This window comes from Propithecus coquereli, unplaced genomic scaffold (assembly GCF_000956105.1).
Source record: "Propithecus coquereli isolate 6110/MARCELLA unplaced genomic scaffold, Pcoq_1.0 Scaffold90, whole genome shotgun sequence".
In the NCBI taxonomy this organism is placed as follows: domain Eukaryota; kingdom Metazoa; phylum Chordata; class Mammalia; order Primates; family Indriidae; genus Propithecus; species Propithecus coquereli.
Window position 1 is genome coordinate 4,105,213 of NW_012155285.1, and position 24,634 is coordinate 4,129,846.

A 24,634-nucleotide genomic window follows, 5' to 3' on the forward strand; every position below is an offset into this window, starting at 1 on the left:
TGAAGAATAATTGTAAAGCTTATGGATTGCTTCAGTGCAATTGTAATATTGTTATCAGAAAATAGAAAGGCATAAGAAGCAAAAAGAAACGGCTTATGTAGCAATTTAAAAAGATAACAGGACATAAAACTGATTTAAATCTGTTATTTACTTCCTCCCTTAGGTGGTCTGCAGCCCCCTTCCCTTAATTTCACCCCACTTTCCCTATAATAATCTTTTGCTGACTGACATTTGCTAGCCATGAGACTCAGTCCTGTTCATATCTGTGATGCTGTAAGCCACAGGCTTCCTCGCCCCTCCGAATTGCAATTGCTTTTTTTTTTATTATTATTTTGTAAAGCAGAGACTTCAGTTGGGGTTAACTTTGTTGAGCAACAGATCTACCCTAGATTCTGCTTCACCTTCAGCCCCGCTTGCTGTACTGCTGTATGATACCGGCCTCCCACTCCTGGTGTCACCGGCTTTCACACAGTAGGAGTCCTTGAAGCCAGAGCCCTTCTGTCCCCAGGTCTGATGGCTGCGAATCCTGGCAAAGCTGTGAAGCCCACGCAGGGAGGACACCTTCAGCGCCCTGGGCCGGGCCGGGCGCAGGGCCCCAGCCAGAGGGCGCCAGCGCCTACCAAGCTCAGGAGCCCAGCAAGGGCTCCCCCGCACGTCCTCAGCCGGAGTCGGGGGGGCTGACTCGTCTTGTAAGAAGCCCCTCTCTCTCAATACTCCCCACCGACAGTTCGCTTCTCTGCCAGTTTCTTCTTGGCTGTGGCTGCCCACTCACTCTTAGCTGAAGAATCGGCCCCCTCCGCACCTCGACCCCCAAGGAGGCCCCCACCCCAGCTACGACCCCGAGGAGCCTCTCCCGCTGGGGCCCCTGCCGGCTGGCTCCCGCGCTCGGTCCCCAGAGGGTTCTACGCGCTCCCCGGCACCTGGCGTGGAGGCGGGGGCGTGTGGGCTGAGGGCAGGGGGAGAGCCTGGGAGGTGGGGTGGGTGGGGGACCGGGAAGGGCGCGGGGTCAGGAGGGAGGAGATGAGAGGAGGCCAGACAGGGGCTTTCGGTTTCCCGGGGTCTGATTGGAGGTTGGCCCGATGAGTCGGAGCTGGGGACGCGCCCATCTCCGCCGGCTTCTGCGAGAGCCGCCGGCTGGGCCCCTCCCCGGAGCCGCTTTGTCCCGGGTGACGGCGGCGGAGGTTGCGGGGAGGAGCGGGGAGGAGGCAGAGACCCGCGGGCGCACGGACCGGAGACCAGGAGGCGGGGCGCGCCGCGCACTGCCCCACGCCCAGGCCTGCGGGCTCCGCGCCCGCCCCCACACGCGCTCGCACCGGCTGGCAGGTGAGCAGGCAGCGCCGCGCCCGCAGTCGCCGGCCCCCGCTGACCGCCCGAGCGGCCGCCTCCGCCTCCTCCTCCGCCGGCGCATCGCGGACGCCCAGCAGGTCGGTTATATAACCGCGCCGGCCCCGCTCGCCCCTGCACCCTGTCCCGCCAGGGCTGAGCGCGGTGTCCTGGTCGTGCCGGGGGACCGCGGCGGGGGGCGGGCAAACCAGGCCGGGTCTGGGAGCTGGGTAGGGGCGGCGGGGTGGTGGCATGGGGTGCCTCCTCATCCAGCGGTCAGTCCCGGTGGTGGCCGTGGGGACAGAGGTGTCCCAAGACGCCCCTCTAGGGGGCGCGGATCTCAAGGAGCCCCTTCCCCATTCCTAGTGGCCCAAGGGTTCGCCTTCCCAGTAGCAGCAGCAGGTGCACGAGTGAAGGACCGAGAATGACGCCCGTGTTCGCCGGAACTGAGGATTAGAGAGGGGGTAAGGGAGGCTGGCTGGACGCAGAAAGCAGAGGAGAAAACGGAGAGACCCCTTTCTTCCTAGCGCTTAACCGAAAGCGCTGCGGAGGGGGAAGGTGCTTTGAGGTGCAGCGGGCTGAGAATTGTCCTGCTTGGGATTAGCGGGCTTGGGTCATCTAAAAATAACTTCAAGTTTGAAAAGTGAAATGGACGGGAGCGCAGTGTGCCGGGTGCGTCCTGCCTGTGGGATGCTTCGCTCCAGAAGTCACCAGAGGGAACGGGCAAATCCCAACTGCCTGAGCCCTCAGCTGCCTCCCGGTCTTGCTGGTTTCCAGGGTGCATTGGTTTGACTTTTAGTTAATGATTTATTCTCCAAGGCACTGCGGCCTCTTTCTTATCCCAAAATGAATTATAACAGTGCCTCATGCTTTGACTCTTTCCTGTTTCTTACATCGGGATAGAGGTGTTCAATGGACATTTGAGTCCACTGCCAAAGCAATTTTTTTTGAAGTCTCAGTTTAGTGAAAACAAAAAAGTTTCTGGGCTCCCTTTAATGCACAGTCCCAGAATTTTTCACAATTGAAGAGTAAAGGATGTTACAGCATTCCAGCTCACACTTCTCCCTTCCTTCAGCCAGAATCTCACTTAACTTATCATACAGAAGGGAGGCTTTAAGGCAAATAGGATGTTTTAAACAATGCAACTCAACTTTCACACCTTCGTGATCCTTTGTTACACCAACTTCAAAACGTAGGACAGATGTGGCACACGCACAGGGCAGCGCTTGCCGACTGGCCCCCTCCATTCTCGGAGCACAGCGAAGTTGGAAATGCCCGGAAGCTGGGAACGATCAAGAGGCAGGTCAGCCCTGACTGTGGAACAAGGCAGGGGAGTGAACATTTGGCTGCTTTTCAGCCTACTCATTGATTTTCGTTAGCCTTGGAGCTATTATATTAAGTACGATCAGTCATTGAGTTCAATTAGACTAAAATGTGAGTTGCACATTGCTTTCAAATCCACTGCAATCACATCAGCATTTATTGAGTACCTGCTACCCGAGTCCAGGATTTTGTGAGAGAAAATGCCCTCTGCTAAAGCTATAGGGTTCCAAGAGCCTTTAAAATGCCTAGTGTGTGCAGGTCCTGCGGATCCCACCTAAATCTGGGAGGATGGGACTCTCTCTCTCTGGTGGTGAACATTTAACAGACATAAGTGGGAACTTGAGAGCATTCTCATTTGCAAGTACACATCACACTCTTTTAAAAACCACTTGCATAATCGTTTGAAGATAGTCATATATATTACAGAAACTAGCATTCTCTTTATTGAAACCAACTTTGACAGTCACTGAGGTCTCATTCTTTTATTGTTTTTGCTTTCTGAATCATCCACTCAAAATTGATTCAACAGTCATTTGTTAAGTGCCTATTGTGTGCTATGAAGGCCCTGTGCCAGAGGCTAAAAGAATGAGATCTGTGCCTCCCAGAAGTCAATCTAGCAGAAAAGAGGGATAAGAAGATAAATATAATGATTCAACATGGCGAGTATTTAATGGAAGTAGAAACAAGTTCAGTGGGAGCCAAGGGACAGAAGAGTAGAAGGAATATGGAAGAGTTTTCAGAAGAGTTCACATGAACTGGATCCCAGTAGGTGGTTAGAGTTCTCTAGAGAAGGGACTAGGGGTGCCACATTGAAGGAACAGCATACTCACATGGCAGAAAGGTCACATTCAAAGGACACCTAAGTGTCCTCTGGTAAGGGGGTGGCAGGAGAGTCTAGAGAGGTTGCAGTGGGCCTGGGTTGTGAATATACCCTGCCAAGGAAGTGAAACCGTACAGCTTTTAATGGGAGAAATGATTTAATCCAACTTATATTTTGCAAAAGTGGCTTTGGAGGGAATGAGGAGGTGGGGTTGCAGAGAGTAATGAGCTTAGATTTTAGAGCCTTGGAATGGTCCAGGCCAAAAGAAAACAAAAACAAAAACATAAAACGAAGTGTGCCTGAACCAGATGGCATGGGGGCAAGAGATCCACAGAGAGCCATTTCAGAGGGAAAAATCCGTGGTGCTTGGTCACCAAGTGGGTGGTGGTACCGGAGGAGAAGCTTAGATGTCTAGGCAGATGGTCAGGCTTTTAACTGCACTGAGGAGTAAATGAGAGAGGGCAGGTTTTAGAAAGATGGGAAATTTTTATTTTAAACAACCACATGAAAATGCTCAGTAGGCACTTTTATTTTCAGAGGTGTTTTCTTTATTCCCTGTGCTAATCTTCTACTGACCTTACTTGCCTTAATTCCTAAAACTGTCTAGGGCTGCCTTTGGAGAAGAGGGAGGTGCACTTGATAGTGAGAAGTTGTCTCAGCCTTTATCCCCAAAAGTGAAAGTATGAACTCAGTTATTTGAACGACCACAGTGGTAATAGTCATAATAATGATAATAAGAATGTCTACCATTTATTCACTGCTTACTATATGCTGAGCACAAAGAAGTTAAAACTGTACTATCACATGTGATTCTCCCATCAACTTTCTGAGGCAGGCGCTGTTGTTATGCTCACATAATTGACAATAAAGCCAAGACAAAGAGAGGATGCCTTGTCCAAGTCACAATTAGTAAGAGGTACAGCCAAGGTTGAAGCTCAGGCTCTGATCAGCATTCTGAATGGCCAATATGAATTAATACACCAAAACAATTCCTATTTAACCTACAATGTGTTTTTTACCCTAGGCTTGAATATTTGTGGCCGATCCCATAAAGGGGAACTGGACTGAGTCAGGAGTTCTGGCTTTTAACTGGGCTCTGCACCTGATTTGCTGTGTGACTTTTGCAAAATCACATCCCGTCTCAGGCCTTAGTTATTTCAAATCTGTATATTAGTGGGAGAAGAGTTTGGTCAAATGTCCTCTAAGGAGTCTTGGCATCCTGAAGTCGTGCTGTCTTGCCTCAGATTCTGCTGCTAGAGCTATCGATTTGGTTAAGATTGTACTTGTCTGGTCACTTTTAGAATAGGAACATCTCCAAGAGGATTAACTCAAATGGGTGGCTTGTCCTTAACAGCTTGGTGTGATCTAATCCATCATACAGAGCTAATGGGGGTTCCCGATGTTGGGGGAGCCCAGTTCAGGAAGAGGAGCCCTGCATGGGCATTAAAGTAGAGGAATCTCCATAGTCACTAATCACTGTCTTTACTTTAGACATGTTACTTAAACACTACAAAAGTTTCCTCCTCTCTGTAAAACTGGGGTGACTGATACACATGTTATAAGGTTGTGGTAAGGATTAAGCCGGGTACTACACATAAGTCAATCTCCTTGAAGATGATCAGGGAATAGGGGTCTCCATGCCTTTCCCCCTGAGTAGCAGACATGTAGAAAGGGATGGTAGAGTTCTTTTGAAGACAAACTTTCCTACTGCATAGTTTTGATAGGGGCCACCCCTTAGTTGAGTATCATCTATCTATCTAAGAAAGATGTACATATTGGTAATATGAAAACACGCACAGCATTAAATATCTTTCAACAGGGGAACCTCTCAAGTGTACATTAATAAATTACCCTCTTAAATATAAAGAAGCTTCAACATCTCACAACACAGAGGTTTTAACTCTTTTGCCAGCTTATAAGGAGGCCAAGGTTGCTGTAAAGAAAGAGCTTTGCCTAGGAGGAATTCTCATTATGGCATAGGACATAGAGGGATGGAACGGCTTCCTGTTCTGTGTGTCTCTGTGCACACGCTTGCATTTCGATCTTCCTGAAGAGCTTTCTGCCTTCACCTGTGAAATGTTCCCTGTCCTTGTGTCTTTTTGCTTGTTACCAACTGTCAGATGTCACATATTGTAAGTTAAATTAATCTTGTTGAGGAATTTTTTAAAAAAGGTGGAAGCAGCTTTAAACTCAACTGAAACTGTTTTTAAATCCCTTAAAAAATAATAAAGTGTGTGACCATGAATGGTACTTTCTAGAAGTTAAAGAAATGCTTCCAAAAATAGCTCATACTTCCTGCAGTTCAGAATGCCCACAAAAATATTTTCTATAGTAGGGATGAGAAGGGCTTTATTTTCTTATGTGATCTCTCATACCCAACGTACTTTAAAATGAGGCGTGGAATGCTTAGCTCCTAAGCTTTGGAATGTATGCATAAAAAGACATTTTAATGGTAACTATCGAACAAAAGAATTGTACGATTTTACAGCTAGGTCCTAGTTTTTATTACTGTTGCCTTAGTTCTTTGTGGGAATAACCGCTTTAGTGTTTCATGTAATTGAGCTCTGCCTGCTACAAAATATTATTAAGAAGTTCTTTGAGGCCAGGGGCTTTGCCTTAATACTTCTCTTACAGTGTTGAGAATGATGTATAAAAACCATGGGCTTGGCATGAAAAGGTCTGGATTCCAATCCTGATGCTGTCACTTCCCAACTATGTGACCTTGAGCTTCCCATTGACCTAACAGTCATAGAAACTGGCATTTGTTGAATGCTGCCCCTGTTCCAGACACTTTGCTCAGCACCCTATATACATTATCTCATTTAATCCTTACAACTGCTCCACGAGGTGGGTGTTATCATCGCTATTTACAGATGAGCACACCCTGAGGATCAGGGAGAATAAGCCACTCGGTGCCCCGTCTCTGAGTTGCAGTTTTCTTAACTGTACAATTAGGAAAGTAATACTTAATCTCCCCACCTTACAGAGGTGTGAAGGTGACATGCTCTGTGTTCGTGAATGTGCACTGAGAAATGGAATGCTCTGCGCACACGTTAAGGTGACTGTCACAATAGGGACCTCCCGGGAGATCAGTTGTATTTGGGGCTGATATAGAACCATGGCAGTGAGGGGAGGAAGGTCCACTGTATATAAAATACGTTTATGTAATACATTAATAATACTGTATTTCCTTGGCCTATTCTTTGGTGCCCTTTTGTTTTCTTTAAAGAATGTTTGTTGTCAGTACCAAGTGTGGGCTGGGCCAGGCCAGGCCATGCCAGGATGAGCTGATTAGGACATGAAACTGGGTCCAGCTGGTAAAGGGGAAGGAGACCATGATTTGCAGAGAAGAGGTACCTGCCAGGGGGATGTTTTAGTTTAAACAGAGAAGGCTGAACGTCAAAGCCTTAAGGGATAGGCATGATGTGGAATGCAAGAAGTCATCACCAGGGTTTACAGAGTGAGTGACAGACAGAACATAGAGTCTGCTCAAGAAAGGTAGAAATATTTCCCGGTGTCTGATGAGGTCTGTGTATTCAGCAGGAAACCTAGAGACCCTCTGCCATGATTTTTTAGTGTTTTTTCTTTTTTCTTGGACATATGTGCTTTCTATAAAAATTCTGGAAAATGCAGGAAAGTATAAAAAGAAAATTAAAATCACACATACTACCATGAGTGAAGGATAATTATTACTATTAACATTTTGGTGTATTTCTTTTCAGTCTTTTTTTAATATGCATATCTTTATAGAATTGGGATCATAACTGTATAGAACTTTGCATCCTGTGTATGTCACCAAACATTTTAAATAACTTTTCGTGTGAGGTCAATAATCTTTTGAACATGGTTTTCAATAGCCACATAGCATTCCCATATATACTTTTACCATAATTCACTTACATTCTCCCCTAGTGTTGAGCATTCAGATAGTTCCTAATTATTCAAAATATCATAAATAATACTTTGATAAACATCTTTGAGCACAATCTTTTTCTATGTTTTGGATTGATTGTTAAAAGTAGAATTATTGGCTCAAATAGATGGACATTCTTAAGGTTTTCTCTATATATTCACATTGTTTTTAATTGCTTTTCCAGGAGGTGCTAATTAAAATTCCCACAAGCAATGCATGAGAATGCATGAGAATGCAGGTCTTACCTCTGTCCTGCTTGTAAGCACTGTTTCCGGTGAAGATAAGGGCTGGATACTATTGGTGTTTTTCAGAGATAACACCCACTCTGGAAATATTCATGCATACGGCTAGGTTCAAGGAGGTTAATTAGGCTTTCTTTTGGGGAATCGAGGATGGGTGGGTGGGGACCTAGTAGATTTAACATGCATTAGCTTTGTGGGAAAAATGATTTTCGTGGATTAGCTTCTCTCCTGATGGTTCTGTTATCAGCAGTCTGGCACATGGATGCTGTGGCCTGAGTGAGGCCTGACTGTTGACAGCTGTCATCACAGCCTGTTGAGCTGCTAAGGCTGATTTAGACTATTAGTAAGTAGAAAAAGCAACCTCTGGTTAAGTGGGAACTGGTTCAGTTTGCTTCTGGCTTCTTTGTTCAGCAAAACAGAGTTTTCAGATCCTGAAAATATTGAAAGCAAATATGGGTACTTATTGTTATTAGTCTTATTGTTGCCTTAGTTGGTTTCGGGTGGTTCCCCTTCCACTTTTGAGCAAACTTCGGTCAGGCACGTCTTTTTTCACCTTCCATTCAATGAGACACAACGCAGAGTAGACCATTTTGAATAAATAACTAGGATAATCAGTTAGAATCTTCTTAAAAATCTTCATGGTCATGAATGATCAAGAATATCCAATTCCCAAATGGTCATTATTCTGGAATTTTTAATTGATGACTAATCAACTTAGTCTTTCCAAAAAAGGTCTCTGCATTCACTATTAGGCTACCATATTAACTACAGTATTTGATTGTATTGACCAATTTATTGAGGTAAACAGCCAATTTGAATTATTTTCCCCATAAAATTATCTGAAGGACAGATTAATATAATTTATTTTTTATTTTGACTTCTGTAACTATTAAAGCTAAAAGCCTAGTCAGTACCTGGCCTAGACAAATCAATGTTCAATTTATACTCCTTTTTTTTTTTTTGAGACAGAGTCTCACTCTGTTGCCCGGGCTAGAATGCCATGGTGTCAGCCTAGTTCACAGCAACCTCAAACTCCTGGGCTAAAGCAATCCTCCTGCCTCACCCTCCCAAGTAGCTGGGACTATAGGCATGCACCACCATGCCCAGCTGATTTTTTCTGTATTTAGTTGCCTGGCTAATTTTTTCTATTTTCAGTGGAGACAGGGGCCTCACTCTTGCTTAGGCTGGTCTTGAACTGCTGACCTCAAGTGATCCTCCCACCTTGGCCTCCCAGAGTGCTAGGATTACAGGTGTGAGCCACCACACCCAGCCTTATATTTCTCTTTTGAGGTTTAATAATTTTTCAAGAAAGAAGATATCCGCACATGAATTTTGAAATAGAAGATGGTAAATTCAGGTAAGTTGATAGTAGTTCAAACAAAATTCTGTTTGCTCAAAAGCAAAATCTCTTAGCCTGACAAGTGAAAACAAAGTACTAATTCATGAATATGTTAATTTTTTCCTGCTGTGGGCATTAATGACATTCATTCGATCTTTTATGTTGTACAAACAATGATTTATTTTAAAAAGTGTAAAAAAGTTGTGGTCAGAGAAGATATTCAGCAACTGGCATATCACAGAATGTGTTTATTTGGTATCCTTTATTTTCTGATTTCTGTGTCTCTTGGTGATTTCTGTTCAACACACAGCTGTTGTTTAGCATTAAACTTCAGATTTGACAAGGGGACATTTAGGTGAAGCTCTGAATTGAAATGTTTGCTCCTTCAGATTTTCAAAGGCTTACCCTCTGCCCTTGTGTCTAAGTGCCACAGCACATGAAGACTCCGTGGGAATTTTTGGCTTGTACCCTGGACTTTGGTTTGGTTTCAGCCTCCTGAGATGTCATGGATGGGGAGAGGAGAATTCCTTCTCATTCTGTTTGCAACCCTGCTGGGAGGTCCGGTGTCTTTTGTTCTGGAAGGTTAGGAAGGCTTTCACAGCTCCCACAGGTGGGTAAACCAATTTGGAAAGGTCAGCTCCAGGTGGAGGTAAGACTGAATGGTAAACCCGAAGAGCTCCCCTGAATCCAAATTGCCTTGATTCAAGCCAACAACGGATTCCTTCAGCCTGTATAAAAACTGCTCAGATGATTAAAGTGGAAACTGGGGACGCTGAAAAATTCAGGCTGGCTCTAGATGGGCCCAGTTATGTTCTAGTGAAATCATTAATAGCTTACCTGGGACATAAGACAGTCCATAGTGGCCCTGTGGGGAAACCCAGGTGTGTGGTCTCCCCTGGGTGGCCCTCTGCTCCTTCCTGCTTCTGTTCATTAACCTAGCCAGCCCCAGGAGGCCATAGGGCAAGCACTGAAGAGAATGATCCTGTCAGTATTTTGGAAGGAACTTTAGGGGCTCCCAGTGTAGAAATCCCCAAATGTAGTAGTTCCTCATGATGCTTCTAGTTTTGTTCTTTAAAATAGCTCCTGAAATGTCACAGTGATACAAGTATGACCATACTTATCAAAGAGGCTTCTGTCTTGGGTGATAAGAACCAGACATCTGCTGCACTTTCAGTGTCTCTTTTTACCCTTCATTCAACCTCTTCCTCTCAGCTCAACCTTTATGATGTCCTCACTGCCACTCCTGGCTATTGTCTTACAATTGAAGCCAAGGTGTGATATTATGAGAAGGTTATTTTATCTGAACAAAATTGGAAATATCTTAATGGATATGCATGAAAACCAATCCTAGGTATTTTTATGACAGTATAAATTTCAAGGGCATATCTTATAGGAAAGAAAATCCGAAGAATAATAAAGTTAGAGATCTTTAGCTAACTAGTGTTCAGGACCCATTTCTGTATGGCAGGGAGCCCAGCATTCTGGATGTCTTATCAGATCACAAGGGCATCCCTCCGCCCCTCAATCTCCCCATTGACCATGATTCTCTTTGAATTATTCCATTTCTGGAGACATGAGCCCAGATCGTGGCAGAATCTGCCTATGACTGTTTGGGGACTCTCCCTGTAGCTTCTGTCTCCATTCTTCTTCTCATACTTCATCCCAGTGATCCTAAGGCTTGGAAAAGCTAAACTCATGCCTCCTGCTCCAAAAAGAATGGAAAAATAAAGACAAAGATGTAGACATTTTTCTTCCTCCAAAAAAGAGGAGTGATGTTCAGATGTTAGAATCTAAACAATTAACCGAAGAATAATTTTTTAATATTAAAAAAAATAACCTAGTAGTCATTTGAAGCCAGTTGATCAGCATCTAACCTTGATTCATTATCTAGAAATGGTTCATTATCGAGTTTGGTGAGAGCTCATCACTAAGAGAATAGGTTGTTGTTGTTTTTTTTTTCCCAAATATTTTTTTATTCAGTTTTAACTATTCCTTTTTTGATCAGGCCAATCCTTTCAGTGATTTTCCAAAATATCAACAAAATTATGCCTCTTCTTGCTTTTAGATTTTTATTATTGAGATATTTATATGCGTCCTTTATAGTATCCTAATTATTACTTAAACACACCATTTTTATACCTCTTTCCTCATCCTAGGACTGGTAATGGTTTATTTATTTACTTTTTTTTCGAGACAGAGTCTCACTGTGTTGCCCGGGCTAGAGTGCCTTGGCATCAGCCTAGCTCACAGCAACCTCAAACTCCTGGGCTCAAGCGATCCTTCTACCTCAGCCTCCACAGGCATGTGCCACCATGCCTGGCTAATTTTTTCTATATATTTTTAGTTGTCCGATTAATTTCTTTCTATTTTTAGTAGAAATGGAGTCTTGCTCTTGCTCAGGTTGGTCTAGAACTCCTGAGCTCAAACAATCCCATCGCCTCGGCCTCCCAGAGTGCTAGGATTACAGGCGATAATGGTTTATTTTTAAGACAATATGCTAATATCATGATGAAGTTATTCTTCTTACATTGTAGGGTTTCCGTCAGTCATGTCTGTTGTCAATCATGGAAAATGTAAATGCTGCCAAATATACACATTTCTTTTCCTAATTGCAAATTGACTTTTTATGGCTACTTATTAGACAACCCCAGGAGACCAATAGTAATAATTGAGACACAGCTGCTAGAGACCAGATATTATTTCTTCAGCTTCCTATTCTAATAAATAATGAACCACCACGTTGTTTATAAATAAATAAAAAATCTTTGTAATAAATAACAAACTAAGAAGCAATTGCATACAATTTGCAGAAATAGAGTTATAGAAATGCTAGATATAATAATAATCAGAATGAGAATTGTTTTATCAATGAGAAACAATTTAGAGAACATTGCAACTTTATAAAATTATAATTGGACATTCTCTCATCTGTGTCTTGAAATTCTAGTCTTCCCTCTAATTCCATCTCCTCTATATTTTCTCAATTCCTAAGCCCTCAAAAGAGCCGTTATCCTTTGTTGAACCTATGTGTATGGCATATACATAGTGTACCTATATATTGCCTTCACTCATGTATTTCATTAATTCATTTACCCCTACTACGAACCAAGTATTGTGCTAGCCACTAGGATTTAAAAACCAATAGAATGTAATTCCTACCTTTAGTGAAATTAGAGCCCAGTAGACTTTAAGCGTCTTACTTGTTTACCTACATGTCCCCCTAGACAGTAAGTGCCCAAAGAATGAAAACCCTGCTGACTCATTTATTCATCCTGGCCCCGGCTACACTCATCACAATGGCTTGCCATTGGTGGGCACTCAGCCAGTGGTAAAATGAACTATCCATTGTATCCATTCTATTAATAAATAATTCAGGAACACAACCTTGAAGATATCAACACCTTTAAATGTCTTTAAAGCCTTTGTTCTCCTTACACAATTGTTAACTATAAAAATAAGTAACCCTGCAAGATAGGTTTGCCTAGTTTCACTTTGTGTGGGTGAATAGGCCTCTTCTTTCCAGAATATCATCCAGTACCACATCTCTATTACATAACAAAGCACCAAATATGATTGATAGCAGTGTCTGAATTTCCTGCAGGCAGACATGTGAAAGGCTTCTTCTGTGTCAAACTCAAATTATTTTGAAATGCTTCTGTTTTGGTAAAACAGCACATCCTTTCCTCTTTTGTGGAACTTCGAGGTAAAGCAACCAAACAGGAATAATAGTTGGTATTTATTGAGCACCTATTAAGCACCAGGCACTGGACTAAGGACTTTCCACATGTCACACATAGTCTTCTCAACAACCCTATAAGGTAGGTTCTATTTTTATCCCAATGTTATGTAGATAAGGAGCCTGAGGCTCAGGGAGGTTGACTCACTTGCTTATGATTGTACAGGTAATAAATGGGGAAGCCAGGGCTCACCAATGGTCTCTCTCTCCACAGACCTCCATGCCGTGTCAGAGTGATTTGTGACAGATTTGGGAGGCATTTGGGAGGGGAAGGCACAGGACTTCCACAGGATAACTCTTAAATTTTGCTATTTTTATTTCATGCTAATCTAAACTCATGTTAACATATTCTGGGTCATCCAGATGACCACTTTCTAATGAATAATGCTGCTGCATGTTTGTGGCACCTGAATTTGTGTTGTTTATTTACAATCAAGCTGGTGCCAATGCTATTTTAGTTGCCATGGGCTTATGGGAATGAACAGTGAACTTACTATATAACTAGCCTCAAGTGAAGGCCACGTCACTGCGTGGTACACTGGTCCAGTGAACACCTCGTTTTGCTGTGAATGAGGAAATGGGGGAGGACGGTCCTACTGCATGGAGGTGGCAGGAGCATTCTTAACTCCAAAACACCTGCATTGTGGTTTTCAGTATCACTGACATCATAATGAGAATGGACGGTGACTTTTAGTAAAACATCATCATCTGAATGATGTTATTAATCTGAATTGAATTGGTGGTGCAATTTTGTTTGTATCTTCTTAGAACATTTAGCTGGCATTTGATGTTTTTAGAGGAACTGAAACTATAACTTAGTTTTATGTTTGTACATATTTAAGTATCATCACAATAAAAACCACTTACGCCAAAAATTTAGAGGGGAAGCAGTATAATTTTTTCCCCTAAAATAGTCTGTATGTTTTTTAAAATTGAGCATACTGAATTATTCTGCAATACATAACAAAAACCTTCCACTCAAAAAATGCTCCCACACCCACCAGGGGTCTGGCCTGTCCACTCGAAGTCTTTCTTAAGGGAGGCATTGACATTTTCTCTCAACCTGTAAATACTATCTGGGACAGTGAAGATCTGACCTTGGGTGAAACTCTCCGTTGCTGTGTTCTCTGGTGCACCTCTGACTAGCCCTGTCGATCAAGCTGCTTTTAGATTCTTTGTCTCTCCTCGTCCTGATTCTGATAACTGACAGTTGTGTATGCACATTGCCCACGGTTATAATCATTGCCTTATCACCACCATAAAGATTTGTGAATTCGGACTATGAAGTAGTACCAGCTCCACCTAAACAGAAAAGATAATGACAATGCATTCGAATTTTAAAAGCTTATGGTTTAAAAGGTCCCTGAGTCTGTCCAAAATGACATTAGTTACTTTCGACTGAAGAAAAGGCAAGCCCTTGTTAAGTGCAGACACTCAGAGAGGAGGTGATATCTGACGGTGTATTTATCCTTAGCTCTTTGGTATTGTTTATGATTAATTCCTAGTAAGACTTTGGGGCATTGGAATAGAGGACAGTGAGTTCTGATGGAAAGAGAGGAGAGGCTAATTTTATAGCCTGTGGACATCTAGGGGTGGGAAGCTGGGAAGTAAAGGCTGGCGTAAGAGCAGTGCCAACCTTGGGCAGCCTAGGGCCATCCTGTAAAAGAGGGGACTTTTTTTTTCTTATGTGTATAACTGACTGTCCTCCACTTATTCAAAGTTTTAATAAAGTTTTTCTATTTTAATAAAATGTATAGAAGTGTGCTACACATGTTTATTATTATCATTATCATTATTTCCTGACAGCCTGCTCAGTGCAGAGAAAATACTGTAGGGTTCACCGAGTGGAGAATTCCCAGGGCTGGGCTTTGGTCCTGGGTCGGCTACGATTTCCCTGGGAGAGACAGGGCCTTCCCTTAGCAACCTTTGGGTTTCCTAGTTTACATCGGTAAGGGGTTGGGCAAAATAATCACTGAAGTTGCTATCAGCTCTTTAATCCATTATATAGTCTAGACTTTGCAACAGATCATTATAGTATCCTTAGAGCTTGTGTTTCATCAAAATGACCACCGGTAGTTATTATCATTATTATTTTAATGCTCATCTTCAAAGTCAGGGCTATTCTGAAGCAGGGACTGTGGGAATTCTTACTTTTGTCATATCTAATGATAGAAGTATTCAGTAGCTTTTCAGGACATCCTTAGGGAGAGCTTGAACACCCAGCTCATCAAACATTTCTGTATGTTTAGAGTTAGCCATTTCATGGTAGGAGCTGTTCCGATCCTTTCTCTGGGCTTATTTTTAACTGCCTTCCGCAAGGATGCTTCCGTCCTAAGGATAACAAGATGGATAGGTTCTGCTTCTCAGCCAGGTCTTTACCTGACTGAAGGGAGAAAAGGATAGCACTGATTTTGTAGGAATTGTTAACTTTATCTTATTTTCATACTTTGTTACAGTTTTGAATCTGTTATCTGGCAAATCTCTTCAGTAGATAATATTTGTATTAATAGGTAACACTTACCTAGATCTTAACATGCAAGATGTTACTTTGAGGCTTTTACCCATAACATGACATTTGATCCTCAAGGCATCTTCATCCACATTTGACAGATGAGGAAACTGAGGCACAAAGAAGTTAAATAACCTCCCCAAGGCCACACGGCTGATAAGTGGGACAGCCACAATTCAAAACCAGACAGCGGCACTCAGCATCTGTGGTTTTAACCCTATTTGGTACTAGCTTTTATGTGTGTTACACAAAAATGTTATGGACTTAATTTGATCATTTTTATAAATTGAGCCTTGGAGAGCTCACCAATAATTTTATCCTAAAAAGGGATCAATCAACTCATATTTTTGCCCATCTCTCCTTTCCTGTTTTTGACTTTTTGTGTCTGGTAAATAAGCTATTAGAAACCAAGACAGTCCATGTAGAATTAAGTACCAGAGTTGGAAGGGAGAAGGGCAGGATTCTAAAGGACACAGAAGAGTTGCCAGATGAAGAGATACATAGGGTGAGGTTCGGAAGGGTCCCGAAGGCAGGAGTTTCTGTTCCTGTGGAGTTGGGATGTGTCACCCGTGAAAGTGTTCACCAACCTGGAAATGCTCTAAACCTCGTCCTTTTACGTTTTTATGGAGGATGCATCATTCGGGTATGATTGACTACATCATTGGTGATCAACTCAGCCTTCAGCCCCTGTCCCCCCCCTGGAGGTAGGGTGGTAGGTGCTGAACCTTTCAACTCTCCAGTCGCATGGTTGGTTCTCCTGGCATGGCAACCAGTCCTCCCTCTTGTGGTTATCTAGGGGCTTTCCAAAAAATCCCCTTATTAACATAAACTAAGGTGTGGTTGAAAAGCACTTGTTATGAATAGCAGAAGACACTGTCACCTTTATTACTCTGGAGCTGTTCCAGCTGTTTCAGAAACCTAGGATGAAAGATCAAATATTTTAACAAAAGATACTCTTATTGCTCCCATCACTCTAATCACTCAGGAAATTACAAGGGTTCCAGGAGCTGCAACCCAGGAACCTGGGACAGAGACCAAAATATATGTTCCTTATTATATCACAATATCACAGCATGATACAAAGCACCGTCCACCTTCAGGATTCAATCTATGAGGCTGGCAACAGGTTTGGTGACTCACCACTAAGTCCTCCATGACTGAGCATCTTGCACCTAAGAAGCACTCATGAGGTATTATTAGAACTTTTGGATAGATTAGATGACTGCTAATAGCATTCTAATTATGTTATTAATATTCACTGGGTTGTTTGTTACCTAATCATTAAAATAATGTTTCACAGCTTCACAGATTATTTGATTGACTTTATGCATGCCAATGTACCAAAAAATGTTGGTTTTTTTCCCCTCATTATTTTGGCCTGGTGAGATGGAGATCAAGATTCAGGGTATCTTCATTCTAGCCCTGATTCTGCTATTCTAGCTATGAGGCCCTGAACAACTGAGCCTCAGTTTCCTACTTTGTAAAATGGGCATTACAGTAAGTGCCCCATAATCTCATAAGGTGTGGGGGTCAAAGGGCACAAGAGCTTTGGTGACAGCAGATGGAAGGTGTTATTGTTTTCAGCATCACCCACCAGCAATTTCTCATTATCCGCTCCTCGTTCTTTACCAGTGTCACTTAGCCCATCTTTATGTCTCATCTTTGGCTTCCGATTTTAAAATGGAGTTAATAAGAACACCTGTTAGATGAACACTAGAAAAGAGAAAAAAGACCCCTTTTGAATGATTCATGACATCCCCATTGGACTCTAGAAGCCATGAAGGCAGGGATCATGGCCATTCACTTTGATTTGTTTTTGTCCATCAAGCACATGGTAGGCCCTCAATAATTGTTAGTTGAATGAATAAACATAACTCCCAACTTCCAGTATGAGATCAGAGAGTCAAGTAGCCATTCGGCTCTCCACAGGAGTGGAAACAACAGTCTTCGTCAGACCCCCAGAGAGAGTGCAGTGTTTCAACTACTCTGCGTTAACATAATTACAGAAACCAACCTGCACAGAAGGAGAGAAGTGATGAGAGTGAAATGAATTTGAAATTGAAATAGCTAAGGAATGTCCGAATTACAGTTTTCTGCTCATGTGGAGAAACATGGAGCCTTGAAAATCATCCTTCAATTCTCTTCCAGTGGCTGGATACTGCCGAAGCAGGGAGGAGCAGCTGAGTTCCTGCAGCCTGCTTCTGTCTCCTTTCCACAGAAGCACATGCCTCCCCACATCCCCCCTGCAATGGACATAGCAATTTACTTCCTACCTTAGTTAGAAATAAAATCGCTGCTCTGTATTGTCAAGAAAATAGTCAACCTGGGCAGAATATGACTTTATCTATCTGAAGCTTGCTCAAGTGGGCATTTCTGGAAAAGAGCAGAGAGATGTGAGCAGAGAAAACCTAAGTCCTTCCCACAGCCTGTAAGACCACATGTCCTGGCCTCTTGTTTTCCCTCCAAACTCATTTCATACGCTCTCTCTTCCTTATTGGCCTCCCCTTCTTCCTCTCTGATTGGAGAAAGAGTCCTGACCAGCCATATATAAAATAGCAAATGCCCTATACTACAACCACACTACATGAGTTTTGATGGACTGGTGGAAATAATCTGAGAGATATCTGTGCCTTCCAGTGGAGAGGTGAATGAAGTGAGGTGAGTTTACGAGGAGGGAAGCCAATGAAGACTGAGAGCCATGCAAAGTGAAGACAGACTTCATCCTCTCCACATCTAAGCCAAGGGCAAACCATGTTTACGTGCTCAGTTAGACTAACTTTCCTTTTCTCTTGTATTAAGTACTTCCCAAGTCATCCTTTTTAGGACTCATTCCCTTATTATCTTTTTAAATGTTTCATATTTGTAGGTCATTAAGTATTAAATGTCCAATTTCCAATCAAAAGTGTAGTTTATTATATCTCAAGAGGCAGTACACTTAATCAAAGTCTGCGCCTAAACTGTCAACACTGTTTTGCCATCTAATGGTAGCTTGTTTATGCCAGCAGTGAAGAAGCTGAGAGAGCAAGTGGCAATGAGGTCACGAAAGATAAATTCCACAGCTTGTTGAGAATTAAATATTTTTCCTTGCAAGACGTGGTCCAAAACCTGGAAGAAGTGGTAGTCAGTTGGTGCAAGGTCTGGTGAATATGGTGGATAACAAGAGAGTTTCCAAGTCCAGCCTCTGTAGTTTGAGCAGTGTTGTTTGTGCAACGTGTGGTCGAGTGTTGTCTTGCAAGAGGATTGGCCTGTCTCTATTGACCAATCTTGGCTGCTTAATGGAAATTATCCTCATCATTTCATCCAATTGGTTGCAGTAGACATCTGCTATAATCAATTGACCAGGTTTCATGAAGCTGTAGTAGATAATACCAGTGCTGGACCACCAAACACACACCTTTAGCTTTTTGTTATGAATATTTGGTTTTGGATTATGTTTTGGCACTTCATCTTTATCCAACCATTTTCCCAAATGCTTGCAATTATCAAAAAGAATCCATTTTTCATCAAACATAACAATGCAATGTAGAAATGGATCATTTTTGTGTCATGACAGCAAAGAAAGGCAAGCTTCGAGATGATTTCTCTTCTGATGCTCATTTAATTCATGTGGTACACATCTGTCTAGCTTCTTTACCTTGCCAATTTGTTTCAAATGGTCCAATATTGTTGGAACAGTAACATCAAACCTTGCTGCTAATTTATGTGTAGGTTGAGAAGGATTTGCTTCCACTACAGCTTTCAGTCCATCATTATCCACCTTGGTCTCAGGTCACCTACCTCGCTCATTTTCAAGATTAATATCACCAGAATGGAACTTCTCAAACCATTGACATACTGTGTGTTCATTAGCCACATCCTTCCCAAACACTTTGTTGATATTTTGAGCTGTCTGCACTGCATTTGTTCCATAATGAAACTCATATCCAAAAATAACTTATCCATGGTTTCACAAAAATTGCTCTAAAATTTTTTTTTGAAAAACAAAAACCAAAACAAAAAATTGAAAAAACGAAGAAGGAACCTCAAAAAAAAAAAAAAAAAAAAAAGGGCAAAAGGAAAAGGCAAAAAAAACAAATTGCAAAACTAAGAACTAAAGAAAATGGAAAATTTAAAACTAAAAAACCAAAAACAATCAAAAGAACTGGAAAATGAAAAGGAAAAAGGAAAAAGTCCGGTTGAGAAAAAGAAAAAAAAAAAAAAAAGTTTAAAAAATGTAAAAAATGAGAAAAAGTAAGTAAACTAGTGGAGAAAGGGTAAATAAAGAACTGGCTTGATTTATGTAATGAGCATTTTTGAGCATCTGGTATGTGCCAGACACTGTCATCTGAAAGGTAGGACTATTAGGTAACTGTATAAAGAGACAAATAGCCATAGGCCCTCAAAAAGACAGGCAAACCTAAAATAATGCTTCTTGTCCTTCCTACCAGCCATTCCTGGCACTGAACTAGGTTTTAGGAATGCAGTGGTGAACGCTGATCTCTGACATCTTAATCAGGAGCTTCGATTTTGTTGGCTGTTTTTCCAGTTAAACATATGGGACGGTGGTTAGAAAAACAAGAAGGTGAAAGCACATCCAAAGTCATGTTGAAGTACTGGGAGGGCCCCTCATGCTGTTCTGACTGTGTTTGTCAGGAGTCTGTAGGCTGCAGTAGTGAAGCCACCATCCTGATGCTTAATTGTCATGATGTCCACCATGATGGTTTCAGCTCATTAAAGTTATAAGTTGTCTGCTTCGTGCTGCTCTAACAAAATACCTGAGACTGAGAAATTTATAAAGAGCAGAAATTAATTTTATCGCAGTTCTGAAGACTGAGAAGTCCAAGATCAAGGTGTCAGCATGTTTGGTTGTCTGGTAAGGGCTACTCTCTGCTTCCAAGATGGCGCCTTATTGCTACGTCCTCCAGAGAGAGGAACACTTTGTCCCCACATGGCAGAAGGCTCACAAGCCCATTGTTACATGAAGCCTCTTTTATAAGGACCTTAATCCCATCCATGAGAGGTGGAGCCCTCATGACCTAATCACTTCTTAAAGACTCCACCTCTTAATACCAGCACATTGGCCATTAAGTTTCAACACCTGAATATTGGAGGGGACGCATTCAAACCACAACACAAGTGTTCCATCTGCTCTACTGGACAAGTAGGAGGATGATATACATCCTCTTCCCACCTCATTTTTAGCATGGTCTTTTGTGTAAAGCAGTATAGAGGCCAGGACAGTTAAGTTACAAGACTAGTTCTCAAAAGGTGGATTAGTGACTATGCTCAGTCTCTCTCCCCGAACCTTCTGTGGGTCTTCCCCAGAACCCTTACTACCAAGGCATGTCCCATCCTCCACAAGCCCTGGCCCCTGATCAGTTGCTGGAGGGGGTGAGAGACGTGGTGAGCTGGTATCAATTACGGTAGGCCAGGAGGCACTTGAATAAAGGTTTCAGTTTGTTTTTTTCTAGGCTAAAATCTGGGTCAGCTCTTTCTTGTAAACAACACATGGCACCAGAAGTGGGAGACTAATTATGAATCATCCTGAATTGTGACTCTCTGACAATGGAGAGGGAGACTAGGAGTCATTTACACAACTGCCCAGCCTGTGTCAGTCTCTCAGTTGGGGCCCTTGGCTCAACAGGCCAAGGGCAGACAGCTCCCTCTGGACAGGAGGTTGCAATGCAGGAGTCTGATCAGCAGTTGCTTCTATAGGAATCTGAAGGATATTACAATTGTAGTTGTGAGAGAGAGAAAGAGGTAATAGAAACCGTCTTCAACCAAAGGATATTAAAAAAAAAAAAAAGGAAGGATTTTAAAAGTGACCGGAAGCAGCCGGGGCAGTGACTTACTTTCAGATGAAGAGCGCATTGTGCTAGCAATGAAGGGTAAGGAAGACAGGATGAGAACGCTCAGCCTTCTGGATTCAACACAACAGGAGACAGTGAGAATCAGTGAGACTCAGGAAGTCACTCAGGTGAGAAAGTGGTAATCAAAGGTGAGAGCAAGGCTCTGGGACATCTTTTAGTAATGAGAGAGAGAGAGAAAGAGAGAGAGGGTGTAGCTGTGGGTAGAGTTTGGTGGTGTTACATGCCATTTGTCTCACCAGCACGGGGGACCAGGAGCCTTGCTGGGTGCCAGCCATTACAGGAAGAAGCGAGAATACTCAACATATGGGAGGAGATGTAAAAACGTCAATAAACGGGTTCACGTTGCCAAGTGTTGTAAATAACAACACATGTGCAGACAGGAGGGCAGAAGGGAGGAGCCGGGCCGCGCTTCCTGGCTGGAGGATGCGTTGTTGGTGTTGGCACGGCTGCGGTGGGGTCAGAGCCTTCCTGTCAAGTATCCTGAGCCTCTAGTTGGGTCCCTGCAGCATTTTTATCTAAGTTGGAAAATGGTGCTGAAAGGAAAGAGAACGGTAAGTAAAACAAACGCGGGACTTGTATTAAAAAGCTAATTGAGGTTATGCTTTGGTTGAAAATGGGCTGATAAAACTAAGGCATTTAAATAGCGGTTCTTATTCTTATCCTAAAATCATGTCAAACCCTGGGCCTAACACAAATTATGCCTTTCCTGGAAAGTGAAGCGATTACTGGAAAACAGATAAGCAGTTAAAGGTGCAATCTACAGTCAGATAAACAGGTGCAAGTGATTACAGCAAATGCTAACATTTCATGAGTGATTTTGGCTGCTGGGCTCTGGGCTAAATTCTTTACCAAGATTATCTCATTTGGACCCTCAATAGTCCCCATTTATAGCTGTGGAAACTGAGGCTTAGTGGGTGAAACTAACTTGCCTAAAATCATGAAGTAAACTTGTGGAAGGAGGATTCAGACCTAGACTCCAGGGCCAGCTGCAACGATCACTCCTTCTCCCAGCTGATGGTCACAAATGAATAGTGAGCTGGGTTTAAATCTGGGTCTGACTTCGAAGCTCTTGTATTTCTCACTGTGGAAGGAGGATCTCTTCTAAAGAGCTGAAGAATAGAGTGTCCAATGGGAATTTTGGGATTTGGGGTGCGGGGAGGGAGAAGAATAGTAAGGTATTTAATCCATGCAACAACCCCACAAAGTCAGTACCATTATGGTCCCACATTGCATACGGTGCCCTGAGATGTTCAGGAACACATCCAAGGTCACACAGCTAGAAAGTGGCAGTGCCAAAATTCAAACCTGACACACCAACTTCAAAGTCTACACCTGACTACTGTAGTCTACCACCTCTCCATAGATAAAAGGACCCATGACTCTCGGAAAGAGAGGAAGAGCTCCTGTGTCTTGTGCAAGACTGTTGGAGAGTTGCTCTGTGAGAACTAAGATGGTTAATACTAATAATAGTTCACATTTATTGAGCACTCATGGTGTGTTCCAGTCATTATTCTAAGTGCTTGCATGTGTTAACTGTTAAATCCTCAACACAGCACGATAAGACATACACTCCTGTTATCCCTACTTTGCAAGTGAGAAGACTGAACACAGAGATTGCATGGCTTGCCCAAGGCAAGCTGAAGAGTTGAAAGTCAAATTCAATTCAATGCAGGAAATGTCAGGGGCTACCTTCTAAGTGTAAGGTCCCGTTTAGTAGCTACAAGGTTAGCAGGTGGCTAAGACGTAGCTCCTGCCCTCAACACTGAGTGGAAGGTAAGAATAAATAAGTGCAAAGAGAGCCAAAACAAAGTGGTGTCCTGAGGGGTACAAACACAAGACAATGGCAGTTAGTGATGGGGGATCTCATCTCAGGCAGGCTGGGCTCAGAGTGGGGCATGAAGCCAGGGACCCCAGATGTGGCTTTGAGTACGAGTGGGATGTTGATAGGTAGGTTGATGGCCAAGGCTGCACTGCTATCTGTAAGTTTGATACAGATAAAGCCCTTAGAACACAGTCAGCACTCGAGGATTGCTGCTGTTATTTGCATTGTTGACAGAGCTGGAACTTGACGCTGACACCTGTCATTGTTTTCTCAGCACCGATGAGGCAGTAGATGAGCCTAGGTAGGAAGACTGTCATCTTGTGGCTGTCCTGGTTCACTGGGCTGATGAACTATTTTCATTTAATTTGATAGATCCTAGGGAGTTATGGAAGATTTTTAATGTGGAAATGACATGAACATTTAGCTGCATTTCAGGGAAAAATTAGCATACTGTATGCTGGGTGTTGAGATTGGGGTATTTCTCCTCCTTCCGCCTTCCTTTTCTCCTCGAATTAAAAGGACCTTACCTGTAAGTTCTTCATCACCTGCCAGTCCCATCGGAGGGAGTGTGACCTGTCCCCTTGGCCTCCTAATGAGTCTGAGCAGCCCTCCACCCCCCAGGCAGCCTCCTAGTCCATCTTTTCTTTTTCTCCTGGAAGGAGGTCCGAATAGCTCAGACCCTTCCTGGCTGGATTTTTCCTCAAAGCTGTAGTCTCTCGCTCTCTGCCTTTTTTTCTTTTCACTCTGTCTCTCCCCAGCAGCCCCATGACCCATCCAAAAGCTGAAGGTGAAGGATGACGGGATAAATCTGACTTCGGCTACCATAGCAACCTTCACCTGTTTTGCTGCTCACTTTTGAAGTGCCACCCTCCTGCGAAAAGTTATTTTGCATATAATTGCTTGGCTCATCTGGAGGCTTTGGGCTTTCTTTTAGTTTCTTATAAGCAATAATGAAAGGATGGTCTTCTGCTTCCAGGAGGGCTCCTGAATACATCTTCCCCAGTGGGGTGGGCGTTCTCTGCTATATACGGAGCTGCTCTCTGTTCACGCTTTTGTTTCTAAGAAAAATGCAGCCAGAGATGATGCATCTTCAACTGCATTATACAAACCCTGGGTCAGTTTACAAATGACTCAGCTTTAAAATATTAAAATTTTAAAATTTCAAGTTCTATTGAAATTAACCCATGAAATGTCCAGACTACTACTCATTCATGAAGCCTGTACTAGATATCTTCATTTGATCCCAGAGAGCCTCTCTCCCTCCTTTTCCACCCTGCACTGTGCTCCTGTGCCCCAGAGCCAAGCCCATGTGCTCCACGTCCCTGGGTCCCTTGTTTTCTGGCTTCCAGTTGGGTTTGACGAATGGGAGTTGCCACCAGGAGGTCAGAGAAAGAGGGCAAGGTAGGGATATTTATTCTTCTGGCACTCTCTTTGTGCCACCATGGATTGATCCATTCCTCAATGGAAGATCTGTCAGGAGGTCACTCCACACAGCCCTCTCCGTTCTCTCCAGATTTTCCAGAATCTCTCCAGGTTCTAGAAAGCCCACACCTCCTCAGGTCTAGGGAAAACGCTAGCCCAAGCTTTTGCACTACCTGTTGTGGTTTCCCTATACCCTGCCCACACCTTTGTAGACAGTCCCTTTATTAAACTCTTCTCAAATTATCGAATTTGAGCATGCCATCTGTTTCCTGCTGGGACCTTGACTAATACAATGTCCAAACCTCTTCTGCTTTGGGCGAGTGCTTATTTTGTTTA

The 24,634-nt window shown here is 43.0% G+C and overlaps 1 protein-coding gene across 2 annotated transcripts in view; it reads left to right on the forward strand.

Moving 5' to 3' along the window:
* The first annotated feature begins 506 nt into the window (after window positions 1-506).
* Window positions 507-24,634, forward strand: part of RCAN2 (regulator of calcineurin 2) — a 265,183-nt gene continuing 241,055 nt past the window's right edge. Inside the window, exons 1-3 of one of the 2 annotated variants that reach the window (XM_012664676.1) lie at window positions 507-684; window positions 3,684-3,686; window positions 19,503-19,508. The gene's annotated coding sequence lies outside the window, so the exon portion shown is untranslated. Of the gene's footprint in view, window positions 685-1,272; window positions 1,425-3,683; window positions 3,687-19,502; window positions 19,509-24,634 lie in introns of those variants that run through there. The other variant, XM_012664675.1, reaches the window with a different exon arrangement.